Below are 18,640 nucleotides of genomic sequence, written 5' to 3' on the forward strand. Positions count from 1 at the left end.
GGAAAATAATTAGGCAAGCAAAATGATTAAAGTATCCATTCCCTTTGGTCTAGAGTTTCTATTACTGAGCTTATACCCCAAAGAAGCTATTAATAAGAAAATCCTATATACACCAAAATACTAATAGCAGCATTTTTTGTGATAGACAAGAATTGGAAAGAAAGTAAATACCCACAATTGGGGAATGGCTAAACAAATTGTGGTGCATGAATATAATGGAATATTATTGTGCTGTAAGAAATGATGGATATGGTTAATACACAGAAGACTATAAAGATTTACAGGGACTTATTCAGAGTGAAGTAAGCCAAGCCAAGAAAACAATTTTCACAATGACTACAGTAATAGAAATGTGAAGAAAAATCACAAAATAATCAAAAGTTAATGTTGCAGAATTATGAATGTAACCTGTGGCACAGGGGCAGAATTGGTAAGTAATCAATCTCTATCAATGAGGAGAGTCTTATGAAAATGGGAATTGAACCATGGGTTACATAAAGAACAAATTTGATTCAACATAAGAGATACGAGAAGATACTTCCATCATACCACGTGGCAGAGGTTGAATGTCCACAAGTGTTAAATATTGCACATATTTTCAGACTTATTTGATGTATTTACCATTTGTGTTGATTTTTCTTTTGCTTCTTTTTCTTTTTTGTCTCTAAAACACTTTTTGTTATATGATTTGGCTCTCTGGAAAGGAGAGAGGAAGAGAAGATTCACTGGGGGAAATTATGAGGAGTAAAAAAAGTGACTGAAAGATATCAATAAAAACTTACTTAAAACAAAAAGATTAAATAAGTTAGAATTAGATTAAACTTAAATAAAATTGTTTTAGGAAGTCTGGTGCTTGAATTAAGAATATAGTATTAATTTTTTTCTTTGATGTCCAATATTCAGTTGAAGATCTCAGATTCTGAGAAAATAGTTCTGTTTTTTTAGAATCGACAAGAATGCATGTCCTTCCTGGAATTGACCCAGGAGAATCTTGCCCTTCTCTAAGGGTAGTAGCAATGGCAGAGACATGGAGGAAAATGATTGGTAAATCAGAATGTGGCAGATTTTTGAGTTCAGAGAGACAGACTAACTCAGTCAGCTTTGTTCATAGGCAGCTGTTATTTATCTACTTGAGCTCCTTTCCCATCCTGAGTTTTTATAAGGATTGGATTCAATAGAGACTATGCAGAAACGGGTTTTCCCCTCCTTTTTAACCCCCTCCTCCATTACTCTGTCTCAATTCCTTTTGTTCTAGGTGAAAACATTCCTAGTTTGTCACTGGACCTCACTTGGGGCTCCTTGTTTGGCCCATGTGCTGCCTCCCTTAAGCCTACACAAGACACTGCTGATTATTCAGCAAAAACTACAATTTATAGAAAGCAAGATCTTCATGGACTCCCAGGTGTTATTCTATATGAGATACCCCCCTTGACCTTGTTATTTTCTCTATAGTGTCGGTTAAAAGTTTGTGGTAGGGATATATTGGAGAAATTCTTTTTTTACCAGGCCACTAGAAGGTGCCCAGCTTGCAAATGCCAAGGCTAATCCTTTCCTTGCCACCCTTTAACTCATCTACTACCCAACCTACATGTATGGCAGCACTCTCAGAGTAGCTTTGATACATTTCTCCCTTACTTGTCAGGGCCCAATTTAATCTAGGATATGAATGAAATATTACTCAAAAGATTAAAATATGAGAACTCATGTCTGAAGCTAGCTAGGAATCCCTAAGTTGCAGTGAATTATCTTAATGCAGACTGGAAGACATGGAAATCAAGGTCCAGAACAAGGAAATATGGAGCACAACATAAAATAAAGCAAGACAACTTTATTGAGAGGGGACATACTTATAATGTGAAGTTAGTGAGAATAAAAAAAAGGTCAAGTCCATTGAACTGGAATTGGGCATTCCACTGGGACCCCAGGGGCAGTGGGGTACCTCACCAGTCAAGTCTAGATATGTTTTATAGGGTTCTTATCTGGTCAGCATTGGATCAAGCATTGGAAACTAGGGCTGATTTAAAGTAGTGGAGCACAGAGGAAAGGCTTCTGGTGAATTGGCAGGTGATTGATCATCAAAATCTCCAACTGCCAGAAAATTAGGTCATTGGGCCATAGTTTGAATTATCTTGGTCTGATAGGGGAAGCAACTACATCCCTTACATGCAACTTGTTCTTTCAGTTCACTTTCCACAGCATTCATAGATTCCAGGCGTTTCTTTGCTGTGTGTGATTGCATTATTTTTTTGTTCATAGAAAAAAGTGAAATGGTAACTAGATGAAATATTCCCCTATGGAGAATCTCCCTCGTTGTGTCCTAGCCTTCCTCCTGGCTCTGTCCCAGCTCTTCTGTTATGGAAGGGAACAATTCCAAACACATAATTTGCAGCTTTTAGGATGAGGATTGGGATAATTGGAAGAAGCTTTAACTTGGCGTAGTGAAGAGAGTGCACAATAGAGGGCAGTGTGAGACAGTGAACAGAACACTCAATCCCTGTTATATTGCGAGCTCTTTGAGGGCAGGAACTGTCTTTTTCCTTTCTTTGCGTTCCCAGAGCTTTGCACAAAGTAAGCACTTACTAAATATTAATTGACTGATTGAATTCAGCGTCAGAGCATTTGGACTTGACTCTCACCTCAGATGCTTATAATCTGTGACTTGAGGAAAATCATTTAAACTTTTCTGGGACTTAATTTCCTGATCTGTAAAACAAGAGGACTGGACTCTGGAAATAGGAGTTGTCTATATTTAGACATCTATATTTTTATAGATGTAGCTCACAGGTTGCATGGATGTATACGAACTGAGGCTTGGCCCACCCCTGTGGAGAGGAGTTAGCACCTTGTATACTTCATAATCAAGTCCAGTTGCTCTTGTCTCCAGTTTCTGAGAAAGGGTATCACACTAAAATTATACCCATTTGCCCCACTTTAAATATTTGCCTAAATTTGAGGTATGAAAGTTAGGGCAAATGTTGCAAAATTGTTCTTAAGGGAGAGGGTAGTTCTAGCTTATATTTGCCAACTTAGCTCTTTTCCATTGTTTACATAAAAGACCATCCCAATTCAAACAAACAGCAAAGATCTATCTATCTATCTATCTATCTATCTATCTATCTATCTATCTATCTATCTATAGGTATATAGATCAGAATATACCAATGAATGCACAAGAGTGAATCAACTGGATTCAAGTGGAAGGCGAATGATAATTCATTTTAAACCAGGGGAGAGAATAAAAATTCTCATGAAGAAGAGGTTCTAGAATTTCAAGCAAATAGAGTCATAATGTTGCTGGCTTCCTAGCAAAGTCTGTCATTTCAAAGTCTTTCTCTTTGTTTTTCCTGAAGTCTTTTCTGTCCCAAAGAATCTCTGGAACCAATTAAGTAAGTCACTTATGCAGGTCTAGGGACAGCTAGGTGGTACAATGGATGGAGCCGCAGACCTGGAGTCAAAAGATCCTATCTTCCTGAGTTCAAATCTGGCCTCACATGCCTACTAGCTATATGATTCTGGGCAAATCACTTAACCCTGCCTGCCTCACTTAGTCATCTATATAATGGGTTGTATAAGTCAGCTGTATAATGCCATTTAAAGGAAATGGCAAATCATTCTATTTTCTTTGCCAGGAAAATTCCTAAGTGAGGTCACAAATTGTGGAACACAATTGCTATGACTAAATAACTACCACAAATATGAAGGTCCACAGCATTTTCCTCACCAATCAGAAGTCATCTCTCCTCTCCATATTCACTTCAGCACTAGGCTGCACCTTTCCTACCTTGCTTGGTGGGGAGCTATGTTACCCAAGGATCATGAGAAATTCTTCTTTTAATTTACCAAAAGGTAAATTTCAAGGAATCATCTCCTGGAATTCAGAGGAAAACCACTGAGAGAGATCAAAGGGCAAACTCTCATAGCAATGCTTTGTTCAGTGACTACGGAAACAGGGGCTTTCATACTTTCAGCCAAGGTTTAGACATCAATGAGGTTTAAATATCAGTTTTTAAAAAGCCTCAACAATTCCAGGTTCAAAGGAGGAGTTCCTCTGGGTCAATTATGAGGAGGAATTGTTTCTTCCAAAAGCTGAGGTTCTCAGCAGGAACATGGCCTGAAGGAATTTCTAATAGTTTCTATAAAAGTCTCACTTTTAAAAAGTGATTTCATAATAGTTTTCTAAAAGAACATTCAGGATTTCATTTTTGGTAGTAAGACAATTTTCCTTTCATTGTGTGAGTGTTATATATAGTCACAACAATAAGCTATTTTCTGCAAGGGCATAATACTGAACACCCAACTCTATTAACCATTCCCTTATCAATCATTTTAATTTGTCAGCTTTATTTGTACTTATCAGTCTAAAGCAGATCCTTCTTTTTTATATTTGTAGTTACACTTGTAATTCTTTTAATGTGAGTTTTCAGCAAAGTAATACGAGTACTTTTCGATTGCATTTATATATTTATAGAGACATTCAGTTATTGGAATGCAGTTGTTTGAATTAAATTCATGTTTTGCCCACCCTTTCCCCCAGCCAACTCCCCATTCCTGCTACATTGTCTTAGAAAAACAGAAGCAGCAAATTGCAGTGAAGGGAATATTGGGTTTGGAGTCAGAGGAATGGATTCTAATCTCTGCTCTTTATTCATTCGGTAACATTGGACATTTCATTTTATCTGTTTTTTTCTGATACTACTTAGAATCTCTTCAGCATCATTTTGACTCTCTTTTTCTCCTGGCTATTCTTCTCTCTGGGTTTTCTTGACACTGTTTGGATATGGATTCAGGCTTTCTTGACTCCAGGTCCAATGTTCTATCCACTTCCCCACCTGAACAGAACCTGAACAGAAAGTGGTTTTTCTCAGTGCACAATATTTGACTATGAAAGCACTTTAGCATAGTGTTCTTTAAAATATGGCATGGCATTGTGACTAGAGAACTTACCTTGGTGGGGATAGAAAGTCCCGGAGTTCAGGTCAGGCCTCTGATATCTCTGATAGAATCCTTTTAAATATAGTAAGATGAACAAATATATGTTGAATAAATGAGTAAATTTATACAACAGTTTTAAAACAATGCATCCCAAATGAAACATTTTTCAAGTTAGAGTCTGTGCTGGCATTCCTGAGGGTTTCAAGCAGTTAAGGGTTATTGACCAAGTGAAGAATTCATGAGCTGCTAAAAGTGGATCACAGTACCTTGGGAATTCTGATGCAAAATGTGCAGCAGATGCAAAAGAAATCAGAAGTTTGACTGGCAGCAGTAAAGGGGATGAGCCTAATTTAGAATAGATTGAAGAGGGAATTATAGGGCTGGTAATTGAGAAAGAAAAAGAAAATCCTTACAGATAATGAGTGAGAAACTGGGGAATGCGTAATAATCAAAATAGAAAAGAGAACCTTAACTTTCCTTTTTGGTTTCTAATGGATTGGATGGGCATTAACTATTCTTTTATATTGTTTTCTACTTTAAGAAGATCTGATTTATGAAGCATTCAAAATATTAGGCAGATAAATTGGGTGTGTGTGATTATTTGCATTACAAAAGGCTATTCTTTTTTGTTACTTACTAAAAGATTACTCCTTACCTTTCCATAAAACTATTTTAAAATAACTATTTTAAAAGCTCATTACAATTTTTTCTATGGCTGTTTTAATTAAATTTTGTAAATTACTAAGTATTTCTTTTCTCTTCTTCCTGTCTTTTTTCCCCTACTGAAAAATAAAGAAAAATAAAACACTTGTAACAAATATACATAGTTAAAAACCCACACAAATGACCACATTGGCCATGTCCAAATATGTGTCTCATTTTGAGTATTTAATTACTAAAAGATTTATATAACTTCAGAAGAGTCAGGGGGAGGAAATGTAAAGTGCTGGAGAGCTCAGGGTTACCCAGTACATGTGCAGAAGGAGCAGCTAGGGTTACCACTGTGATGCCATTTCCACCTAGGGCTAATGTAGCCGGGGTATTTGAGGGAAACAGATTGGATAACAGCTGGGTTGCTTTGGCACTTTATATATTGATGATCCATGATTTCTTTAATGTTTGTACTCTTTACACCAATGCAAATGACCGAAGCTCCATGCCTTTTCATTTCATACAATTATTTGTCCACATTTTGCCATAAAGCACCACAGAATCATGACTCACGTATAGCACATTAAATTTTACAAAGCATTTTATGTCACCTTGTTCCATTTTCACAATCTATATTACTATATGCATTTTACAGAGAAAGAAGTTGAATTTCAGAGAAATTAAATGACATACTTATGGTCACCATAGCCAGCAATAATAATAACATTTATATAAGTGCTTCAGATTCACAGAGATTTACATCTGTTCTTTCATTTAGTCCTCACAACAACCTTGGGAGGTAAGTAAGTGCTACATTATTCCCATCTTACAGATGAGGAACCTGAGGCTGAAAGAAATAGACTTTATGACTTCTGAATTATCTCTAAGTTCTTCTATGGTCCACAGTTTCCTAGCACAGAGGAGTCAAACACTTGGCAGGGCTACATGGGACCTACAACAATTTCCAGTGCAGCTTATCGAGATTAAAATGTAATTGAGAAATGTTTAACAAAATAATATACTAAAACAAAGATAATGTTAATATGTAGTTTTCTAAGTCAACATTTACCCATGGACATCATTATATATCGTTTAATGGCCTCCAATTCTATTTGAGTTTGTAAATCACTGTTCTAGAAGATGTACTTAATGTTTTAAGTTTTTCTTATACCTCTCTCTCTCCCCCTCTCTCTCTTTCTCTCTCCCTCTGTCTTTCTACATCGTCTGTCTGGTTTGCTCTCTTGTGCTATGTACCATTTGGATTTTTTTTGATGGCTCTCAAAAACCTTTTATAGTCCCACATGGACTTTTTGCCTGGAAGTCATCATTACTAATGTTACAATTTCCATATGATCATTAATGTGTATGTCTTTTAGTTGCCTCTTGGATGGTTTGTGATTCTGATATTATGGTTTTATGTAATTCAAAGCTATATTGTATCAAGGTGAGATTATTGCTTTTAAAGAAGAGGACTCCTGCTGGCCTATCTTGGATGAAACTCGATTTTTATGCATTTGGGAGGAGAAAATAGAGGGAGAGGAGGATAAGTGAGTCATTGGTGTGTTGGATTAGCACCATTGAGGTGACCAGCAACCCCTTGTTTAGTATGAAGGTATATTTTCATATGCTTTAATAATGGTGTCAGAGAAACCCAACAATTACATCAGTTAAACAATCCATCAATCAATAAGCATTCATTAAGTGCTAGGCTAGGGAATGGAAATAAAGACAAAAAATGAAAACCACCCTCTACCCTTTAATTTCTACTTGTAAGTGTGTGTTTACTGTGTATAGACAGGTAAATATAAATTATATATTTAAAATGAAGGAGTTTTGGAGAGATTAGAAATGTAGTTATTGTAGTCATTTACATAGAGAAGATAATTGAACCCATGGGAGGTAGTAAAATCAATATGAGAGTTAGTATATATAGAGAGCTAACAATCAACAAATTAATCAAGAAATATCTGGTAAGTGCCTACTTAATGTATCAGGCTAAGCATTGAGGGTGCAAATATAAAAGTGTGACAATCCTAGCATTCAGGGAGATTACATTCTACTGAGTGGTACAATACAAACACAGATAAACAAATACAAGTTATGTATAAAACAAATTCTTAATGAAGAGTGGGAACAATAACAGATTGGGCAATCAGAAAAGGTCTCTTGTAGGCGGGAGCTTTTCAGCTAAACTTTGACGGAAATTTAGGAGTTCTAAAAGGTGGAAAGAGGGAGAACATTTCAGAAATGATGAAAAACTTGTGGAAAGTCAAGGAGCCAGGAACTGGAATGTCAAGAATGGATAAATGCAAATAGACCAGTTTGACTGGAGTGTAAAGCCTATGGAGAGGAGCTATGTAGAATCAACACAGAGTAGATTATATTTTAATTTAAAAGTAAAAGGCAACTGACTGAGAAGAGATATGACATGGTGATTTAGGATTTAGTAATGTTAATTTGGCAGTTATAGAGGGCAGATGTGAGAAGAAAAAATCTAGATACATGGAGACCAACTAGGAGGCTACAGCAGTAAAAGTGAGACTAAGTAGATTAGATTGGTTGTGGTTTGAGTAGATAATAGCTGAGAAAGATGTTGAAGAGATAGTATTGTTATTTGGCGAGTAATTGAAAATAGAGACATAGAAAGAGAAGACCAGTTGGAATGGAATTTAGGATTTGTGAAGGGGAATAATGTATAATCAAGCTGTAAATGTAGATAGGGACCAGCCATTGGAGCTTCTTGAGTTGAGGGAAAGAGTGTAATGTGGTCAGATTAATGCTTTAGGAAAACAGCTGGAAACAAGAATTATTGGATAGGCAGAAATTTGGCAATTGATTGGCTATGTAGGATGACTGACAAGGAGAAGCTGAGCTTAAACCAAGGTTGTGAACTTGAGTGACTGAAAGGATGGTGGTATTTTCACCTATAATAAGAGAGTTCTGTAGAAGGATGAATTTTGGAGGAAAGGTGCATTCTCTTTTGAATATATTGTATTTGCTATGTCCATGTGATATTCAATTTGAAATGCCCATTATGTGTAATCTGAGTAAGCTCCTTGGAGGCAAGAGCTTTTTTTTTGTCTCTCCTTTTGAAACAATCAATGCTTAGTACAGTGCTTGGCACATAGTAGACTCCTAAAATGTTTATTTATTTATTATTGATTGATTAGAGCTTGGGGAAGATAATAGAAATGGATACATGGATCTGGGAAACATCTGCAAAGAGATGATTATTAAAACCCTGGGAATAAAAACCTGGTGACTTGTGGTTATTAAGTGAGAGTACATAAAAGAGAAAAAGCCTCAGAACAGAATTATAGGTACATCAAGAGTATGGGGGTAAGATATGGTTGAAGATACAGTAAAAAGGAGATTGAGAAAGAACAGTCAATAAATCAATCAGAACTTATTAAGGATCTTTTATGTGCCAGGCACTGGACAATGTGCTGTGGACACAAAAAGAGGCAAAATACATTTCCTGCCTTTGAGCAGCTTATAATTTAATAGTAGCCAGACTTATAAGAGAGAAGAGAAGAGAAATGTCACAAAAACCTAGAAGAGGAGAATGTGTCCAGATGGAATGGATAGTTAATGGTATCAGATTCTGTAGAAAGGTCAAGAAGGATGAGGACTGAAAAAAAAAGGACACAAGATAAAATAAGAGATGATTGATGAACTTAGAGATAGCTGTTTCAGTTGAGTTTGAGGCTGCAAAATCAAATTTCAAGAAATCAAGAAGAGAGTGAGAGATGAAAAAGCAGGACTAAGAAGCAAATATAGATAGCTTTTTCTATGAGTTTTGCTGTGAAATAGAGGTGACATGTAAGAGATATATAAAATCATAACTTAGGTAGTAGAATCAAGAGAATTTTTGTTTTATTTTTTTAGGATGGAAGTTATCTATGCTTTTTGTAGGAAGAAAGGAGCCAAATGATAAAAGGGGCAAAATCCATGGAGGAGAAAGACAAGAGGGAATAAGATCAAAAACATAAACAGAAGACTTGGACTTGTCAGGGAGGATTACCTCTTTCTCTGAGATGAGAGCAAAGGATGAAAAAATAGGTTTTGATTTGAGAAATAGAATTTAGAAGATGGAGATCTGGACTGATGGTCTCAATTTTATCAGTCAAATATAAGACACAGTCCACTGAGAAATGGTGGTATATGTGACTAGAGAGAAAAAGTATGGAATAGATTTTGCAGGGACTGTGATAGAATCAAAACAGGGAATACCAGATGGATTGCTGTACTATAGTGAGGGTCCCGTTTGAGATTAGAAAACATAATTTTAGGTGGAATACAGTATAGTTGTATATCTTCCACCAGTAGTGTCCCGTATATATGGATATGGATATACTCTGATTACATATGGATAGAATGATAGAGTATTTCCACCATGAATGGATAGGTAGTACCATAATGCATTTTGTTATAGGCCTGGAGTCGGCAAGATACATCTTCCTGAGATCAAATCTGGCCTCGGACACTTACTTGCTGTGTGAATCTGAGCAAATTCCTGTATTTGTTTCCCTCAATTTTCTTATATGTAAAATGAGCTGGAGAAAGAAATGATAAAGCTCTCCAATATTTTTGCCAAGAAAACCCCATATGGGGTCATGAAGACTAGGATATGACTGAAATAACTGGGAGTGTTTGTAGCTAAGAACAACCATTTATTAGGTATATGGCCATGGAATAAATTCTTTCAGGTCTTTAGGCTTTTAGTTTGCTTATCTTTGAAATAAAATGTTTGAATTATTTTGTTTTATAAGTCTATGATTCTGAACGGCTTGTTTCCCTGCACAGTCATTGACTTGCTCTTGGGGAAAGAGTGAGATATGAGAAAACAGATTTGTGAGGTTTTGTGTCTACGGGGAACTCTCTGTAGCATAAGCACTTCCCGGGTAGAACAAGAACAATGGACAGTACCAGTACCTGGTGTTTTTTAAATAGGAGACATTAAAGATTGGAAGTGAAAATTTTTCAATTATTACCACTAGATGTCATCTTTTCTCTTCCTTTCAGAGAGAGAATTACATGAGCTCTGAGCAGGATCCTGCCTATATTTACCCCCTGGAATTGCTTTAGGACACTTGTGCTTGGAACTGATTGTTCCTTCAATAACTGAATGTTATCCCAGGAATTTGCACAGTAGCCTCTGCTTGAGCCCTTGCCTTCTGTTCAAACTTGAAATGCTTTCCTCCCCAGATAGCTAGTCAGATGGCTGCTTTACCCATCAGTTTCTCCTCAATATTTCAATACTTAATAATCACTAGGATGATTCAAAAACACCAGAAGCTATGCAATCCTATCACTATCATTTTACAATTGAGCATATTGAGACCTAGGAAAGCTAAGTGTCTTGCCCAATATCACACAAGGCAAGGGAGAATTTGAACACAGATTCTCTGGAATGGATCTTATTGTATCATCTATGTGGTGCTTCCCTTATCAATCCATCTCATACCCCATCCCTATTTTCTTATATTATGAAATCCTTAAGTACGACCTTCCATAACCCTCTAGAGATCCTCTATCCCAAATGCACTACCTGCCTTCCTCAGCCTCCAAAAATATTTAAAATATTTTTCTCCTCTTCAAGAAATGCTTCTACTTGATCACTCCTTGAGCCATGTTTGAACTGGGGAATCACTCCTCAAAGTGTTTCCTAATCCAGCTGGCTGCAAATATGTTCTTCCTAATAATACGGTTTCGAGGCTTCTCCTGTTTCTGTAAATGGAAAGAATATGTAGGGGAGGGTGCTGGAATCACTCAACTTCAGAATTGCATCAGAGATTATTTGGCTATTTGCATTCTGTTAATGAGTATAGGAAGTGGCAGCCTCTACTTTGAAGTGGGCCCAGAATAGACTTACTTTGAAGTGGATGATACCCAGAGGAATCAGATGATGATACCAGTAGGTAGCAGTTAGCAGTCCAGTTTCGATTTGGGAAATTATTAACTTTGTAGACTGAATAGTTTGGAGTCCTTTGCTTCCCGCCAAGTTCTTTTATGTCATAAAAAGATCCCAAGGAACTTTTTGTGGGCCATATATACAAATTTTACCAAGATTCTTTCCCTTTAATAGTATTCCTACAGCTTCTTTCTAATTATCCTATTGTCCTTCCTTAATTACTTGGAATAATTTTCTGCTAGAGTCATTTGCAGGTGCTTTGATTATATGGTAGCTGGCTCATTCACAGTAATGATGGGGAAGGCCTCCCATACCTTTGTTTTGGTCTAATGTTCTGATTAATGCTCTCTTTTTCTCCAAGTATCACTTTTTGAAGGCACCTTGGAGAGTTTTGCTTGGTACTTTAATTCTAGTGGAATGCACAAATTGCTACTGAGATGTCATGGACCTGAGACACACATATTAACTGTTTGTTGCCCAGAAAAAATAAGCAGGTTTTTGATTGAGTTAAAAATCCAAAATAAGAAAATATTCTTACACAAAGTTGGCTAATAACTTCTTGGATTAAAAAAAAAGATTAATTCACATAGACACCTAAAAATCAGTGGTTCCAAAAAGTGTTTCTTTTTAGGTTTTAAGAAATTATATTCCTTCTTTTAAATCTTTTTTTCCCCCACTAGAAAATGACTTGTTTTCTTGGTAGTAAAGCTGAGGTGATTGGAGGTTCCTCTAATTTACTAAATTGGAATATCGTTCATGGATACCATCTATCCTGGTTCTTGGTTGGTTTCCAGTTACAGGCTTTAACAAAGTCAAGAGGAGTGCTACTTTTCAAGTTAAGCCTGTCCTATCTTTTCTGAAAGAGTATGGGGAAGAATTTCTCTCCTTCACCTACCAATTTTGATGCATGTGATAGTGTGATATGTGCTTGTCTACATGACCCTGAAACTTGTCTGCCATCTTCTGCCTTTCTTTTCCTTTCCTGAGTATGGGTCAGAACCTTTTGTTAATCTTTAGGGTTTATGATGTATTTGAGAATTCTTGAGTTGGGATTTAGGTATTAGCTTGTTATGGCACAGTTCTCTTTAACTGTCCTGACTCAGTTTCCCTGCACTAGTTTCCCTTATCTCAGTTTCCTTAACTGTTCTGTCTCAATCTCCTTTGTTGTAAACCCTCTCTGAGCCATTAAGACTGAGGACCATTTGCTCTAAGGTTATAAATTAGCAAGATAAACAAGAGAGTAGACCTCCTGACTCTTTTCTGTTCTCAAGAATTTACAATATCCCTCTAAAATATTCCAAGATATCTCACTGATATCTTTATCTCTGTGTATTCAGACATCCTGTCTGGTTTTTTTTTTTAGGATTTATGGCCTCCCCAATCCTGACAGAAGTTTTCCCGCGCTTCTTACCCTTCCTTTGTTTAGAGAAAAAGGTATTTAAGAAGTTGGGGTTCCCCCATTCATTACTGGAGGCTGGAGGCTGGATACTGGATGCGGGACACTGGATTCTTTGAGATGACAGTCTCTTCCAGCCCTGGGACCAACATGGATTCCTTGGTCCCAGTATATCTTTATCTCTGTCTGACTGGATAATTTGAGACGAGAGTCCTGTCCAGTCAATTTTACTCTCCCATTAATAAAATAATAAAAACTCTCTAATCTCTCTCCTGCCTCAGTTTCTCTGGCATTACAAGCTGAACATCAGGAGAAGATTTCCTTAACATCATGATTCTTAGAGGTTATTACCAGTGCCAGGATCAACTAAAGAAAAACTGTCTGGCCAGTTGTTCTGTGCTTATGAGATGCTAGATATTGTAAATGTAAGTGGTAAGTGAAAAATCAGTTCAGTAATCCTACAAAGTTGTCTTTATTTTCTGCGGGGAGAAATATAATAAATCTAATGGGTTAATTTTAAATATTTTCTGTTTTCTATAAATTTGTTTATAAGGTTTTGTGTCTGTGATGGTGGAGAAAAAAACCCCAAACCAAAAAAAAATCCCTATTTTATAACATCTATATTGAATACTGAGGAGTTCTTCTAGTAGGTATCCTGTTATCCACATTTTGGGAAACTTCTAGACATGAGCCCTACTTCAGCTTCAATCAGAAATTTTCTTGCACTTACTTCAAGGTAGAATATTGTCAGATTTAAAAAAATTATCCCATACTTTTGTGTCTGACATCCTGGGACTGAACCTGAACTGTATAAGACCTGAGCACCTTGAATTCTTCCTCTGTCTCTGTCTCTGTCTGTCTCTCCCTCCTCTTCCCCCTTTCTTCTTCCTTCTCCTTCTCTCTCTCTCTCTCTCTGTCTCTGTCTAGACTCTCTCTCTCTCTCATCTTTCTCTTTTTCTTGTCTCTCTCTCTCTCTCTCTCTCTCTCTCTCTCTTTGCTCTTTCTGTGTCTCTGTCTCTGTGTATGTCTTTCTCTGTCTCTGTCTCTCCATTTCTCTCCCTCTGTCTTGTCCTTACTCTCCCTCCCTTCCTCTCTCTCCCTTTTTCTCTTTTCCTCTCTTTCTCCTTTCTCTCTCCCTTTCTCTCCCCACTCTTTCTTCTCTTCCCCTTCCCTCTTTCTCTGTTTCTGGCTTTGGATCTCTTTCTCTGACTCTCTGGATCTCTCTGGATCTGGCTGTCTCTTTTTCTCTTTTGTGTTCTCTGGTCTACAGAGTACAGCAGTAATTAGTGATAATTTCTCTGAGTCAGATGACCTGATTCAGATCTTGCCTCAGACTCATATTGACTATGTGATCCTGGGCAAGTCATTGCTTAGCCTTAATGCTCTCAGGCAACTCTTTCAAACTAACACCAAGCTATAGATCAGATGCTGATCAGTAATTGGTAGAATAAGACTCTTGACCAAGTATTAGAGCCCCCTTTAAGGCCCCTTACCTATTCTGACCAGCAGAAACTCACGGCCTACTAATGAGGAGATAGTGAAAAGGCAAGAAGCAGAGGTAGTGCAAAACTCTGTTTATTCCAGTTTCTACCAGCAGTCTTAAAACCTTAGTTATATTAGCATAGCAAGAGCTCTCTAAGCCAATTATACTAAACTACGAGGGACTGTCCCACCCATCTCAAGCTCATCTCAGATATGCCATGTATTCAACAGGGGCGAGGATCCTTCCACTCAATGCCATCTTGTCGTCCACAGGGGTGGGGCTCCTTCCTCTCAGTGCCATCTTGTCAAATGCCCTCAGTTTACCTGAATTGCATTCCATGCGGTTGTACAAAGATACTCAAAGGTTGGCAACCCTTTACAACCAAGAACTCTATATATCTATGAAGTCACCAGTCTTGACAGGCCTCCCCCCTTCCCACATGCACACATACATTCATCTATGTATTCAATTCAATTAAACAAACCTTTATTAAGCACTTGTGATGTTAAGGCACTTGTGATTGGGTTAGAAAGAAAGATGAAGATGCTTCTGCCTTCAAGGAGTTTACTTTTTCTTGGAGGGATAGAGCATCTATACAAGGAAGTAAGTACCAAATACAAAATAATTCAAACAAGCAAGAAGGAAACAAACATTTATTAAGTGCCTACTATGTACCAGACATTGTACTTAGCACTCTACAGATATTTTATTTGATCTTTGCAATAGCCCTTAGAAGGTACTTTTATTAACCCCATTTTATAATTGAGGAAATTTAGACAGAATTAAGAGGTTCCTCCAAAAGTACAGACCTAGGAAGAGTCTGAAGCTAGATTTGAATGGAAGTGTCAAGGTCCAGCATTGTGTTATGAGACACAATTGCGCCTAAGGCAACAATGGGGAATCAGGAATGTTCTTTGGAAGACTTCCCTGAGCTATGCTTTAAAGGTTTGGAATACTGGGGGATGGAAGGGAGGAAGGATTACATCCCAGACATGGAGTGGGATGAGTTGGGAGTGAAAAGCCGCATAAGCAGAAGGTAGCATATTATGCCCATGACTAATAGACCATTTGGATGGGAATAGAGAGTAAATGAAGAGGAGATGAGAAAGAACAGGAAGCACATTATGTAGGGTTTTAAATATTGGGTGGAGGATTTTGGATTTTATATAAGGCAATAGGGAGCTACTGAAGTTTTTTTCAGCAAGGGAATGATCAGATTCATGTCTTAGGAATATCAATTTATTAGCTTTATGTAGGACAGTTTGGAGAAAGGATATATTTACAAGCTCTTGTATTTTACATATGTGTACACAATGTATGTAGTTGTATGACAAATGATCTTTTTGAAAGTGTAATTCTTTTTCCTTCCCCTTAACATCATCTCCTTTACTGCCGTAACTCTGTTAGATTTCATCACCACTCTGGAGCAAGCAGTTTAGAGCAGTCATCTTTCAAACCAAATTTTTGTCTATTCTGTAGAAGCCCAAATTGGATGGAGCAAGGATCAATAATGTATCCAGCTAATACACTAAAATATAAATGAAATGAATCATAAGAAATGAAATGACTTTTCCTGACAAACCCTGAGACAAATGCCATTGCAGAAAACCTCAGATTGTCATTCAGAATTGATATTGGAGGGAAATTCTAAGTTACTGTTCAAACTTTGAAGAATAAATCTTCCATTAAAAAAATAATCTGTGGACATTAAATACTTGTATGTACATTTCAGAATGGTGTGACTTTCAGATCCAGGTAACTATTTCATTTTTTATAATATGATGGATCTTTGGCAGAGATTATCCAACCTAATCATCTCATTTTACTAGTGAGGAAACTGAGGCCCCAGGTGGTTAATTGAATTGTTCAAAGTCACCAATAAAGTAAAAGGGAGGGACAGAATTTGAACCCAGGGTAGTTAACCCCCAAACCGGTGTCAATCTCTTATGCCAACTCGTTTCTATATATCTTTTCTTGGTTTATAGAATGTTAGGGAAAAGAAAACATCTTACAATTCTTATTTCTAACTATAAAGCCTCATTTTATTTTATTTTTTCTTTTTTCCCTCTTGTCAGGAGATTTCAAGACATGAGGTAGAAGTAGCAGCCAGAAGATGAACCACCCCCAAGTGACTTTTTCTGAATCCCCCTTTCCAGAAAGCTTATGGCTGAATCTTCTTTGTTATGAATGTACTCACAATTCTTGTAGTGACTTAACATTGTCTGAAGGCTTCCATAGAAACCAGAATTTCAGGCTGTAGAAGAACAGACTTGTAATGATGGAGTGCAAACATGAGAATGAGAATCCTCCGAGGAGCAAAAACACAGTGAAAGTTTGCTGTTAAGGATAAAGTTTGGAGAAATTTCACATAAAACAGGAAAAGAGAAGTAGAGAAAAAAAGATTTCTCTTGTATTCAGAAACCAAACTAAGGTATGTGCTAAGAATTTATACAGAAGGCGAGTGTTTTGCATATTAATAAGAGAAATAAAATAAAATAAAATAAAATGTTTTCTGATGGTCTGAACTTTTGTAAGGTACCTGAAACAGTATGGTGTAGTGGATGGAGGGCCAGCTTTGGAATAAGGAGGAAATATTTATATTCAAGTCTAGCCTGTGACTAGGATGGTGGAAATTAGATTATAAACTTCTTCTTTTTTTTTTTAATAACTTTTTATTGATAGAACGCATGCCAGGGTAATTTTTTACAGCATTATCCCTTGCATTCATTTCTGTTCCGATTTTTCCCCTCCCTCCCTCCATCCCTTCCCCCAGATGGCAAGAGTCCTTTACATGTTGAATGGGTTGCAGTATATCCTAGATACAATATATGTGTGCAGAACCAAACAGTTTTCTTGTTGCACAGGGAGAATTGAATTCAGAAGGTATAAATAACCCGGGAGGAAAAACATAAATGCAAGCAGTTTATATTCATTTCCAGTGTTCTTTCTCTGGGTGTAGCTGCTTCTGTCCATCTTTGTTCAATCAAGGCTCTCTTTATCAAAGAGGTCCACTTCCATCAGAATACATCCTCAAACAGTATCGTTGTTGAGGTATATAATGATCTCCTGGTTCTGCTCATTTCACTCAGCATCAGTTCATGTAAGTCTCGCCAGTCCTCTCTGTATTCATCCTGCTGGTAGTTCCTTACAGAACAATAATATTCCATAATGTTCATATACCACAATTTACTCAACCATTCTCCAATTGATGGGCATCCTTTCATTTTCCAGCTTCTAGCCACTACAAACAGGGCTGCCACAAACATTTTGGCACATACAGGTCCCTTTCCTTTCCTTAGTATCTCTTTGGGGCATAAGCCCAGTAGAAACACTGCTGGATCAAAGGGTATGCACAGCTTGATAACTTTTTGAGCATAATTCCAGATTGCTCTCCAGAATGGCTGGATGTGTTCACAATTCCACCAACAATGTATCAGTGTCCCTGTTTTCCCACATCCCCTCCAACATTCCCCATTATCTTTCCCTGTCATTCTAGCCATAGATTATAAACTTCTTGAGAAATTAAATTATAAACTCCATGCTCAAGGACTGTCTTTTGTTTTTCTTTGTTCCCCTAACACTTAGCACATTGTCTGGCATATAATAGGTGCATAATAAAGACTTGACGATTGACTGGAAAATGCATTGATTAGGCAATCAGATGAGTGGGATTTTCACCCCTCCCTACTTAACTAGGACTATGAATTTGAGAAAATCACTTAAACCTACTTGGTCCTCAGTTTTTGATGTGAAAAATTAGAGGTTACTTTTACACCCCTGGACAATTTTCTAATGGTCCATATTGCAGATATACTGCTTTTTTGCATCAGCGAAGGTACTTATCACACTTTAAGCTCCCTAGGAATGAAGAACTCTTTCCTATAATAATTGATGCAATAATGATAATTATTATGATAATAACAACAATTATAATGATAAATCAGTTCTGTGACATCACAGAAGGTGGGTCTGGTTTTTAAGACTGAAAGTAGAACCTTTCTTTAAAAAGCCTGAAGGTGACATCCAGTTTTGAGGTTAAGTAGAAGGCTTACTTCATACCTGCTAAAAGGATTACAAACTCTGAGCAAAGGAAGAACCTCAAGTTTAGATTCTTTTTTCTTTAAACTGAGTTAACATGTTCAAAGGCCAGGGAATCATTTGGGACAAGAATTTTTTGATCCAATTTAAATTCAAACATCAATTCCACAGTTTGGAAAGTATTCATATTGGCTGAATGTTAATGCTAAAGCAGACATGTCTCATT

General features: G+C 37.0%; 1 long non-coding RNA gene across 1 annotated transcript in view; it reads left to right on the plus strand.

Moving 5' to 3' along the window:
* LOC127540971 (uncharacterized) overlaps window positions 1–17,851 on the plus strand; it is a 154,912-nt gene extending 137,061 nt beyond the window's left edge. The window contains exons 2-3 of the long non-coding RNA XR_007948327.1: window positions 13,175–13,325; window positions 16,452–17,851. This is a non-coding gene — a long non-coding RNA (uncharacterized LOC127540971). The remainder of the gene's footprint in view (window positions 1–13,174; window positions 13,326–16,451) is intronic.
* Window positions 17,852–18,640: the final 789 nt, after the last annotated feature.

Source organism: Antechinus flavipes, chromosome 6 (genome assembly GCF_016432865.1).
Source record: "Antechinus flavipes isolate AdamAnt ecotype Samford, QLD, Australia chromosome 6, AdamAnt_v2, whole genome shotgun sequence".
Lineage (NCBI taxonomy): Eukaryota > Metazoa > Chordata > Mammalia > Dasyuromorphia > Dasyuridae > Antechinus > Antechinus flavipes.